This window comes from Gossypium arboreum, chromosome 1, assembly GCF_025698485.1.
Source record: "Gossypium arboreum isolate Shixiya-1 chromosome 1, ASM2569848v2, whole genome shotgun sequence".
Lineage (NCBI taxonomy): Eukaryota > Viridiplantae > Streptophyta > Magnoliopsida > Malvales > Malvaceae > Gossypium > Gossypium arboreum.
This window is the reverse complement of record NC_069070.1, coordinates 119,568,836-119,581,626: the sequence shown is the minus strand read 5'-3', so window position 1 is coordinate 119,581,626 and position 12,791 is coordinate 119,568,836.

The window sequence follows — 12,791 nt, the reverse complement described above, 5'->3', positions numbered from 1 at the left end:
ATGTAATAATTATACTTAACAAAAAAATCACAGGTTGATTTCCATCCAAATCATATTAATGTGTTGTAACTTCCAACATACTTGATTACTTTTTTATTGTTTTAATTATGTAAAGGTCCAAAGACTAAAAATAACCCAAGTGGATCAACAACCCCAATATACCCAAGTTGGCAATGGTACTTAATTTTCATTTGATGTAGATATTGTCTGCTATTTCTTTCATTGGTCAAATCCAACCAATGCTGGATATTGCCTGCCTGGAAAGTTGTTGCTTTACAAAGTGGGTGACTTTTCTATTCTTAATTTTATTGGAATCCTTCACTTAATTAGTCCAACTTTGATTTGTCATCCTTTCTAAAATAATCTTATGTTCTTTATTTGTTCCATTTTTGCCTAGCACGACCATTCATTTAGTCTACTTGATACCGGTTTATAAACTGGCTTCATTAAATTAATTGATTATCTATTTAATTATTGGTTGAGCACATGTGCCCACGCTGGATGGGGTCTCCTAAGCACAATTACTTGGGCTATAAAAAGGTTAGCTTCCATTGAAGGAGAGTCATTGCAAAACATTTTCTCAAGTCTAAGCTATCTTAGCCTCTTCTATTCTTTGTTATTCTACACTAAAGAAAGAAAAGTTGTAAATAATGGCTCTCATATTGACGGAAAATCCAGGATTGATCAACGGAAGTAATGGTGTGGAGGAAATCAAAATTCCCGAAATCGACGCCGGTCTACTAATGTCGTTATTAGAGGAATCGCAGTGTGAGGAGTACTGCAATGAGGAGCAAGTAAATAGTCTGATGGAATCTCTAGAAGCTGAGATTAGAATCGTGAATGCTGGTTCATGCAGTATTGAAGGAGACATTGGAAGCAACGATTGCTTTGAATGGAGTGAAATGGAAATGGTGCCTTCCTCTCCAAGCGATAACATGAATTGGTATGTGGAGGATCATGCTGAGGATATGTCGATGGATGGTTACATTGTTCAATTTGGAAATGATTTTCCATTGAATTGTTACGAAATTCAGCCAGAAAATGGCTTTACTTCTCTGTGGCAAGAGACATATGATACTATTATATACAATTAGATTATGTGTATGTGTATATAATATTTTTTCTAACTCGAGAAGAAGGATACATTTAAGTTAAATTCAAGTATAAAGCCTTCTAGCAATGATGAAAATTTCTTTGTTTATATGCTTCCAGTTTGACTCTAAAGATCAGACTAAAGAAAACCCAAATTCCAGTTCACGATTAATATTTGATCTTTAAGAACAAATGAAAGTCATTCAAGAATAATTACAGTAGCAACGACAATAAAATCAAGAGCTTTGTCAGCAAAACGGGCAACTCATATCCAGGAATTATTGGTAAATCAAGCACCTCATCAAAGTAGAGATCTCATGGCGAGGAAGCCATTTGGGTAGAAAGAGATATTATCATACAAGGAACTCTCAGATGATGCCTCACCCCCAACAACATTCCCTTTTAGAAGACTAGAGGGAAGCTATAAAAGGGGAGTTGTAAGAATTGTAGCGAGGGAGCCTACGTAGAATGATCTTTATGTACTAACAATCCCCTAGCTCCAAAAATTGTTGCTGAGTACATACAAAAATCTAAGTCCAAATTGATATTTAAAGATAAAAATGAGCAATCCCAGAAGCAATGCTATGAGCAGTTTCAGCTGCTTCAGGCACAAGTAATAAAAAGTGCAAAAAAATAAATAACACGAGATGTTTACGCTATTTGGCTTCCCTACATTTGTAGGACTTTGCCCAGAGAGAATATTTACTATCTTACGACATTGTACAATAAATGGTTTCAAGCTCTAACACTCAACAGTTTAGACTTCTCACTTTTGTACCTAAGATCTAAATATCTCTTCTCATCTAAGTTTTCCCATTGAAAACTTAGAACTCTAACTAAGTCAGGCGCTTGATTATTACAGAATAATGCACTCAAAAATACATTCTTCACTAACCAAAATAAAGTTCTCTCAATCAGTACAAAACCTATAAAAGTTATAAGTAACCAAAAGTTTTAAGTAACCAAAAGTTTTGTCAATTGAATATTAACAAATAGTCATAATTATTCAAGTAGATATCTGTTGAATAATTATGTTTATTGCTAAAGATATGGCTATCCGTTTTAGGTAGTTATGTCTTATGAAGAGACATGATGATAAAGGGTGAGAAGGATGAACGCGAAAGCGGATCGTAAAGTTTGTCAAAGTCGCGGATTTGACTTAGGGCTCTAGACGTTCAGAAAGAAACTTGGATTTTTTGACATAACCTGAAACGAAAGTAAATCCAAGTTAGATAAAATAATTAAAACAAATAATAAATCAAAGATTAAGGAAGTGAATAAAGAAGATAAATGGAAAGATAGAACGTGGCGTGTAGAAGTCCTAAGAAGCCTTGGAAACATGAAGAATCCACAACCCCTTTAAGCGGCTCTAATTTCCCCTCCAAGATAAAAACTTTGGCAAGAAAAAGTTTGAAGATAATCCCCACAATCTAAAAAGATTGTTAAAATTCTTCTAAAAGAAACTCAAGAGAAATTCTTGAAAAGAAAAACTCAGAGAGAATTTATTAACTTAAAAGAGAAATAGAATAATAATGAATTGTCTTCCTTGTGTACAATGTAAAGGCCTATATATAGGCTAGATAAATAAATCTAAATAAAACTCCTAAGTATACTAGAACTCTAATTTAATCTAAACAAGAAGTAGTTTTAAACTAAACTTTCTTGCTAACATAAAATTCTAAATAACTTAAAATACTTAATAATTTTCAAAAATTTGAAATAAAAAATAATAATAAAATAATAAGAGCTAATAAATAAAATATTGTGCTCATATATAATAAAAATTAAGCCTAAAACTTAAACCCAATATGAAACGTCTAAGCTTGTAAGATCAATTGGGGTTCTTGAAGTGAAATGCTTAAGCTTGTTAGCATTTTCCACATGGGCTTGTTGTCATAGATTGAGAGTTTAGGCCCACGAACATAATTAGTCTCTTCTAATTCATCATTACTCCAGAATTTATTGTCTTGAAACTTCAACTCTTCTTCTCGAATTTTTTTCGTGATAAAGTCTTGAACCACTAAGTTGAGTTTTGACTTTATCTGTTTGGATTTGGATCTCGTAATTGGGCCTTGAGGGAAACTAAACTCACCTCTATTATGGCCTTTGAATTGGGCTGAGTTACTCGTATCACATGAGACCTTCTATAAATAGGAATGGAATTTCATTTACATGACACACCAGAAAAACACATCAAAAGTTTCTTTCTATTCTCCTATCATTCGTAGGTGCTAAAAGTAACATGTTTTAGTCTCATTCTTAATGCATTTTTTGGGTGATTAGTCGATGTTAATGGTGAATTATATGTTCCTAATCCTTTAAATTCATGTTTTCATACTTAGGAGAGTATTTGGGAATAAAAGGATAAAAAACGAGCAAAAACTAGAAAATCAGAGCAAGGTACATGAGCCACACGGGCTGACTCCTTCCACACGGCCAAGTGGCAGGCTATGTCAATTTCGTGAATTGACATTCTGAACAGTGGAAAAAAGTGATTTTTAGGTTTTGGGGCATTTTAAGACATATATATATAACAAAAATAAGAAGTTATGATAGAGCCATCATAGAATACTCAAGAAAATAACTCAAAAAACGCCATCGAAGTCGATTCTGAAACAAATTTCTGTCAAGATTGAAGACTTGCATTTGATTTCTTAAGAGAATATCATGAGTTTCTTTATTTCTTTCTGTTATACTGTATCTTGGATGTTTTTATTTTCAAGCATGAACTAATTCTCTAAATACCTAAGGGAGATGAACCCTATAATGAATTCAGTCTTTTGATTTTTATTTTACGCAATAAACATTTAAATTTTGTTCTTAATCACGTGGGCTTAATTCTTGGTTTAATATTTTTAGAATATTAATCCATATTTGATGTGTTTAAATTAGAGGAGGAATAGACCTTATTTAAGAGTAGATATTGTATAATTGAGTGGAGTTGCATGCAATCCTAGAAATAGGACAACATAAATCTACCGGATTAGAGTCAAATCTAACAAGGGATTAATCCATAAATCAAGTTAATGATATAATAGGGGTTTTAATTAGAAAGAAATTTCAATTAATCAACCTAGATTCAGTTGTTCTTACTCTCACAAAAGGGGTATTAGCCTAATTTAGGAGATTTCTACGGATCAAGATACTAAGTAAATAAATTGCGTAATTTAGATTGATAGTGACAGATGAAGTCTAGGTGAATTTTTTTCCTAGGTATTGTTTCACTTCTTGGTTATTAATAAGTTATTTTCCTAATTTGTTCTTTGTCGTGTTCGTAGTTAATTAATTTAGTTAATTTTAGTTTTTAACCGATCACTCTAATTTATCGGTTAAATAATAGAAAGACAGTAATTACTAATACTTTTAGTCTTCATGGGAACGATATATGTGTTCACTGTAGCTATATTATTAATTGATAGGTGCACTTGTCTTAGTCAGATTTTTAGTTAGTTTACGACGCATCAATCATCTTTTATATTCCTAGATTGTTCTATAAAAAATTACAATAAAAGTTATTTATAGAAATTGATATCCTTACAATACTCCACTCAGTGCTCAGTGGACTGTTTCCATCAACGCAAAATGTAGATGATCATTGAGTTTCATTGTATCCTTGAGGTTCATTTGTTAGTAACTCTTTTGTACACCATATTATAGGGTGGGGCGAATAAACCTTAAAGAAAGTGGCATTGATACACACTTTGAAACCTTCACCAATTTTTCATAAGTACCAATTTTTCATAAGTTTATTTTTATCCCCAAGCATCAACAGAAATGTCGAGGTTTATGTTAATGGATGTTAGTCAATAGTGCTTATATGGAGAAATATCTTAGGGTTTTTAGGATGTTTTCTAATTTATATGAGGGTATGATATGAAGCTTAATCGTACAATGTGTGTATTCAATGTACTAGTGGGTATGATTTCAAACAGAAGGATTGATGTGAATTCATTAAAATACACTCTATTATGAGCATGTCCCCCTAGAAACATTAAGGAAATCCAAAGGTTAATAGGCAGGACCATAGCACTCAACAGATTTGTTTCTAAAATGGCATAACGTTTACCCTTTTCTTAAAGCTCATTCTCAATGGAATGACGCTTGTCAAAAATCTTTTGAACATTTAAAAGCTTAATTAATCTACCCACCTTTGTTAACCTTTCTGTTTCCAAATGACCACCTATAGGTATATTTGGCATATTCTGATGAAATAGTGATTATGATACAAGTTAAAGAAGAAGGTTGATGTTAAAACCATGTACATTATATAAGCAGATTGTTGCAAAAAGGTGAATTGAATTATACTAGAATTGAGAAACTTGTTTTCATTTTAACGTAGTTGCATGAAAGCTTAAGCAATATTTCCAAGCTCGGTTGATATTTGTGCTATTAGACCAACCCCTAAAGAAAATACTTAGTGAGGTGGATACTTTAGGAAGACTAGTTAAATGAAGCACTGAATTAAGTGAATTTGGTCTTGAGTTTTATTATGATGTCTATTATCTTTGGTCTAAATCTGAATTGGTTTAGGTTAGATTCGGGTTTGATTCCTTTGAGTTCGCATGATGTGTTTGTAGGTCGAGTTCATGTAATGATGTGTGATCACAAGGTGGGGACTGCAATCCCCTACGAAGTCGTGTGTATATCGCGCATGGGGCCGTGTAAACACGTGTTAAGTTTAGGATAAGATATGTGTCTACATACTGAAGCCTACCCAATATGTCATGTCAATGAATAGTACCCGTATCATATAAATAGGTCAATGCGATCCTTTAAGAAGACAAGAGAGACAAATACTTCAACAATTGGTGCGGTGAGCATAGACAAACTTCCGATCTTTAAACCTTCAGTTTGCAAAAATTGAAAATGGCTTACCCTAATGAAAATTCCCCTATTAATTTCTTCACCGGACAACCTGGAGGCTCTGGTACAGGAAATTGACCTACTAAAGCTGATTTGTTTGCTACTTGGTTTGTTGACCGACTGAAGAATCTGGGTAACTCGACTCATACATGAGCCTCAAAATTCTTCTATTTGAATATCCTTGTTGGTCAGGGTATTCCTTTTGGTCAAATATTGTCATTCCCCTTTGGCCAAGATGTACCTTCGCAATAGTTTATTGTTTTTCAAGAACATATGAGATTAATGATGGAGCAAATTGCTTTGCAAAGTGCTAGATTTGAACAACAACAGACACTTCAGCAAGAATAGTTGAAGTAGAATGAAGAGTTAAGGAAGAAGATGCATTCTAATAGTTTTGATCTTCATGATAATAGTGAAATGTGTGAGGATGGATCTGGATTGCATACAAAGCTGTGGCAGAGAGAAATAGATGCTCTGCGAAGGGATGTACGAGCTTTACATCCTGATCCTTAGGATATGGATTAGTTATTCTGTTCTAACAATTCGTTGGCTGTTGAGGTTGCAACAGTGAGCTTGCCACTTGATTTTAATGTTCCAAAAGAAATGTTTAAGAGTGGAAGGGATCCTCGAGCACATCTCATACAGTACAACAATTATATGAATATGCTAGGTGCCTCTAATGCCGTGAAATGCAAAGCCTCATCGACAACTCTCAAAGGCAGTACAAAGGATTGGTACTTGTCTCTCTCACAAGGCTTCATTTAGAGTTTTTTGCAGTTCTGCCAAATGTTTTTAGACAAATTTCAAGCACACAAGACAATAATGAGTACGTAAGTAGAGGGAGAGTGAAATTTTGCAAGATTATGTTAAACATTTTCATGCGGCAATGTGATATACAAAGAACCTAGAAGATCAGTGGGTCATTGATGCCTTTATCATGGGAGTTCTAACTGAGCATGTACAATATTTGTTCATCAACAATTGGCCTCAGAGCTTGGCAGATCTGTATGAATGGGCCCACAAGTTTGTCGAGGCTAAATAAATAAAGAGAGAAAAATACTTCAACAAGTTTCAACCCAAAAAAAGTTATTAAAGCTCAAGTTCTAGTCGAATTTGTTTTGGTGTGTTCTTTTGCCTCTCTAAATGCTAAGAAAGAGCCACTATTGACAATAGGGATCAACATGCACACCCCCAAAGGAAAACCATTCTACTCTAGCTAGAATTCATACTGACAACCACTCCACCATAGCGAGTTATGGACATTATATGTCGATGGCTCACCAGCCAAGAATAATTTGGGCTTTGGGATAATTGTGGCACATCTTAAAGGTAATGAGTGGTAGTAGAGTTATCTTTTATATTTACAGCTTCTAATAATTTAGCCCATGATAAAGCTTTCAGTTCTAGTTTGGAGCTGGCTTGGCAACTTCATGTCTAATATTTGCATGTTTTCACTAATCCATAACTAGTGGCAAAACAAATACTTGGAGACTATTAGGTATGAGAACCAATGTTAGCTAGATTATAGATAGTCTTTGATGGTTTTATCCTCGTTGAACTTTGTTTATATTTTTTCATAATATAAAATTGGGTTTTTAAAAAAAAAAAGTTCATTGACACATTTAAATTTACAATTAAAATTATTCATGAATTAAGTAAAATTTAATCATTTGCTGACGCTGCAAAACAATTCACTTTTACTGATATTTAGAAATGCCAGTAAAAGACAAACTAACCACCGGTATTGACATTCTTGATAGTCAATGAGCCACCAGCTGATTGCTTTCTAGATGAATGCCGATAAAAAGTTCTCGGTGGGCTGGTGATACATGCACGGATGGGGTGAAATTTATTAAATTTCAATCACCAAAGTTGCCAATTTTTAGACTTGGGAAATTAGCAGACTTGGGATGACTTTTTGAATGTGATCCTGGCATTTCTAGGTTGAGATGTCTCATCGTGTTTGAAGATCTATCTCTTATTTTTGAAATGCATTTTGAATCACTTGATTTTGAGTTTGGGAGCTCAAGTTATAACCATTTTAGTGAAGACTGCGCGAGCAGAATTTCTGAACGAGATTATGATGGGAATTACGAATTCTGGGCTTTTAATTCGAGTTTAAATCATATTAGGTTCAAGTTTTAAGCTTAATTTTTATTATACATGAGCCCAATATTGTATTTATTAGCTCTTTTATTTTATTTCAAATTTTTATAATTATTAAGTATTTTAAGTTATTTAGAGTTTTATATTAATAAGAAAGTTTAGTTTTAAAACTACTTATTTAGATTAAATTAGAGTTCTAGTATACTTAAGAATTTTTTTAGGTTTATTTAGCTAGCTGATAAGCCATAAAAGTAACATATTTTTAATCTCATTCTTGATGCATTTTTAGATGATTTTTTATGTAAATTAGTGAATGTGATGCTCTTAATCCTTAAAATCCATGTTTCTATACTTAGGTAAGCATAGGGGAGTGAAAAGAGCAAAAAACAAGCCAAAATCAGGAAAAAAAAGTTGTCTTCAATATCCACACGGCCTAGACATTTCCACACAGGCTGACCACATGCTCGTGTGAGCCACACGAGCTGGCCACACGTCCATGTGCCAGCCCATGTCAATATCGCACCTTGCTTCCCAAATACGCGAAAAAACCCAATTTTTATGCTTTCTGAGCATTCTAAAGTCTATAAATATCAATTAGAAGAAGACCTATGGGAGCACTCAAAGAATATCTAAGAAAAGACTTGAAGAACACCATCGGAATCAACTCGGAAGCGGATCTCATTTAAGATTGAAGATCTCTATTTAATTTCCTTCGAAGTTTTATTGAGTTTCTTTATGTCTTGTTGTTATCCTAATTTTGAGATGTTTTCATTCTAAATTATGAACTAAATTCCATAGATACCGAGGGAAGATGAAACCTATGATAAATCTTATTATTTGATTTCTGATTTACATGATAAATACTTGATTCTTATTCTCAATTATGTATGCTTATTTCGTGTTTTAATATTTTCAGGATATTAGTTCATGTTTAATGTGCTTATTTCAGTGGAGCAAAAGTCCATATTTAATAGTAGATATAGCATAATTGAGTGGAGTTGCATGCAATCCTCGAAATAGGACGACATAAATCTACTGGATTAGAGTCAAATCTAATAGGGGAATCCATAGATCAAGTTAATGCGACAATAGGGGTTTTATTTAGAAAGAGATTTCAATTAATCAACCTAGAGTCAGTTGTTATTACTCTCGAAAGAGATATTAACATAATTTACGGATTTTTACGGATCAAGACACAAGTGAATAAATCGTCTAATTTAGATTTAGAATAATAGGTGAAGTCGAGGTGGATTCTTTCCTAGGTATAGTTTTATTTTTTTGGTTATATTCGATTATTTTCCCATTTCATTCTCTGTTGCGTTCGTACTTAAATTAGATTAGTAAATTTAGATTAAAAATAATCACTTCAATTTATCGGCTAAATAATAGAAAATCGATAATTACTAGTACTTTTAGTCCTCGTGGATACGATATTCCCTATTCACCATAGCTATACTATTGTTTGATAGGTGAGCTAGCCTTTGTAGTAATTACAGTTAGTTTAGTGGCCACACTAGCATTTATATATAGGCCTTTGCATTGTACACAAATCATTCAATTTATTATTATTTTATTTCTCTTTTGAGTTAATAAATTCTCTCTGAGTTTTTCTTTCAAGAATTTCTCTTGAGTTTCTTTTAGAAGAGTTTTAATAATCTTTTTAGATTGTGGAGACCATATTCAAACTTTTCTTGCCAAGGTTTCTATCTTGGAAGGGAAATTAGAGCCACTTGAAGAGGGTTGTAGATTCTTCGTGTTTCCAAGGCTTCTTAGGACTTCTACACGCCACGTTCTATATTTCCATCTATCTTCTTTATTCGCTTCCTTATTATTCTAATCTTTGATTTATTATTTTATTTTAGTTATTTATTTTAATTGTTTCATCTGACTTGGACTCAATTTCATTTCAGGTTGTGTCAAAATCCAAGTTTCTTTGAACGTTTAAAGCCATAAGTCAAATCCTCAACTTTGACAAACTTTACGATTCGCTTCCGCATTCATTCATCTCATTCTTTATCGGGGGTTGTGGATTCTTCATGTATCCAAGGTTTCTTAAGACTTCTATATACCACGTTCTATCTTTCCACCTATCTTCTTTATTTTCTTCCTTATTTTTCTAATCGTAAATTTATTATTCTATTTTAATTATTTTTAGTTATTTATTTTAATTGTTTTATCCAACTTGGATTTGATTGCGTTTCAGGTTGTGTCAAAAATCTAAATTTCTTTCCGAACGTCTAAAGTCCTAAGTTAAATTCGTCACTTTCACAAACTTTACGATCTGCTTCCGCATTTATCCGTCTCATTCTTTATCAACTGGCCACTAGTGCACCAATAAAAATAAGATACTTTTTAAGGCAATTCAAAGTGTTGACAAAAATCATATTTACATTCAAATTTGAAATGTTAATTTACATTTTCATTGTTAATTGTTTTAAGCTAAAAAAGAAAATAATTAAATAATAAAAAGCACCATAATATCCAAATCTTGTAATCTTCACATTTATAATTTAAATATCTCATACTAAGGTTCCACAAAATATCGAATACCAAAGAAAGCAATAGGACTAACAGAGTCGTTCTTGAGCACATCCCAAGAAAAGCTTTATCCTTACCTATTTACCCGAACTGACCCATAACTTGATGGGTCTGAAACCTCATTAAAAATTAATTGTTAAAATCTCCATTATAAGATTACATGAAAAATTTGCAATCAAATGAACATACACATACCCAAGTTATTTAGGTTATACAAGAATGCAGGCAATGTACATCACACTTTTCACACTTATACTTATTACCACTAGAGGAAAGTATATATCTATTTCATAAATACCAAAAAGGATTATCAATTTGCATCTCAAATAAATACACTAATGTAATGCTGATACAATATTGAAAATGTTTTGAAATGTCCCCAAAGAAGCCGTAATTGTGCAAAGAAACAATAACATGGAGGACAAAAGAAACTATGAATGAAGGGAAAAAGGGAAAATTAATTTAATAATTACATCACGTCCAAATTAAATGAAAAATCGAACTGAGTTGATTCTGAAAAGAATTGCATGTAAATGATATAAAACAAAACAAATATTAAAAAAAAAAATTGTCTGTTTACACATTATTTACTCAGTCCGACTTGTAAATCTTCATCTTATGATATAAAAGATATACCAAGATATGAATCTTAGCTAAATAGCAATTAGCAATAATGTGATTTGATGAATCTATAATTTAAGTGTTATAAATCAAACTGATACTGCAAAGTGGGTTTACCCTGAATTATTATGGATTTCAAGCTAATGGAGTGGGTGAATTGGTTTCGTCATTTTCTTTTTTAAAATCTGAACAGACATTTGCAATTGTCATTCAAAGATAGAACCAGACCAGAGCACATGGGTTTTGTTCCATTCAAAGTTACTTAACCTAAAAGAGATGTACTTCAACTTCATTTCTTGTGAATGATATAAAAATATGGGCCAATGCGTTGTTGCTTAATCTGTTTAGTATGATCGCCCATTTCCTCCTCAACACACAACATGAACATGTGACAGAAGCTCACTTATTTCATGTACTATTCAAGGGTCTACGAACCTGGCAATGAAAAACTTGTCAATTGTGGGTCATGGTGTACAATGTCTGAAGCAGTTTTCTTTTTTCTTTTTTTGAAAGGTCTGATGCAGTTTTTAAGATATCGTCTTGCTGTTTCCTATTTCTTTTATGTCTTTGGTCACACTCCACAATAGCTATATTTCGAAAATCTTTCTTTATTGAACATAATAATACAGCGTTGTATGTTTCTTTTATTTGTCACTATTGGATTGATTGTATGTTTCCACTTCATGTCTACAGAAAAAATTGCACCAACATCAACATATATCATTTATGTTGAGTTTTTCACACAGGAGGAAAAACAGATCTATTTCACCCGGGTAAAATATGAGCAACTTGTTGAAACTGGAGCAACAAAGTAATATACCTGGGTAAAGTATGTGTTAAGTTTTCGATCAAATGATCAATGAAACAAAACAAAGAGAGTTTTGGTGTTTGAAAGCTCAAAACAGAAGCAAAATCGGATGAACAAATTGAGAGAACAAGTTGGCTATGCTTGTTACCAGAAAAGTTCAAAATTACATATACATAAGTAGATGGATTACATTGGTAAAAAACAAAGCTTGCTTGTGCAAGTAAATAACCTGTTAAATCAGCATAATGACTTCCTAAACAGCTACTAAAACAGCTAAGTATCTAACTAAACCTTAGCAAATACAAAAGGTTACATTGAAACAACAAAAGTCAACTGTCACATGGACATGCCAATTGAATTACTCATTGGACAATAGCATGCTTCAGCTGTAATGCTTGGTTACTTGCATGCTCATGCATGATTGCATGGTTGCATGCATGTTGCTGCTGTAGTTGCCACCTTCGAACACTCCTCCTTGGCTACAAGGCAGAAAACTCCAATCTCTTTTCTTAAACATTCGAACCTTCCAGCAGCAATGGCTTGGTCAGAACATCAGCAAGCTGATCCCTCGAACAACAATGTACCAAGCAGATTTCCTTACCAAGTTCAGCTTCTCTCACAAAGTGATACCTGATCTTGAAATGTTTTGTTTTGCCATGGAACATAGGGTTCTTGGCAATGGCAACAGCAGACTGGTTGTCAACCTTGATTTCAGTTGCTTCCATTTGTCTAGCATTTAAGTCATCCAGCAACTTTCTAAGCC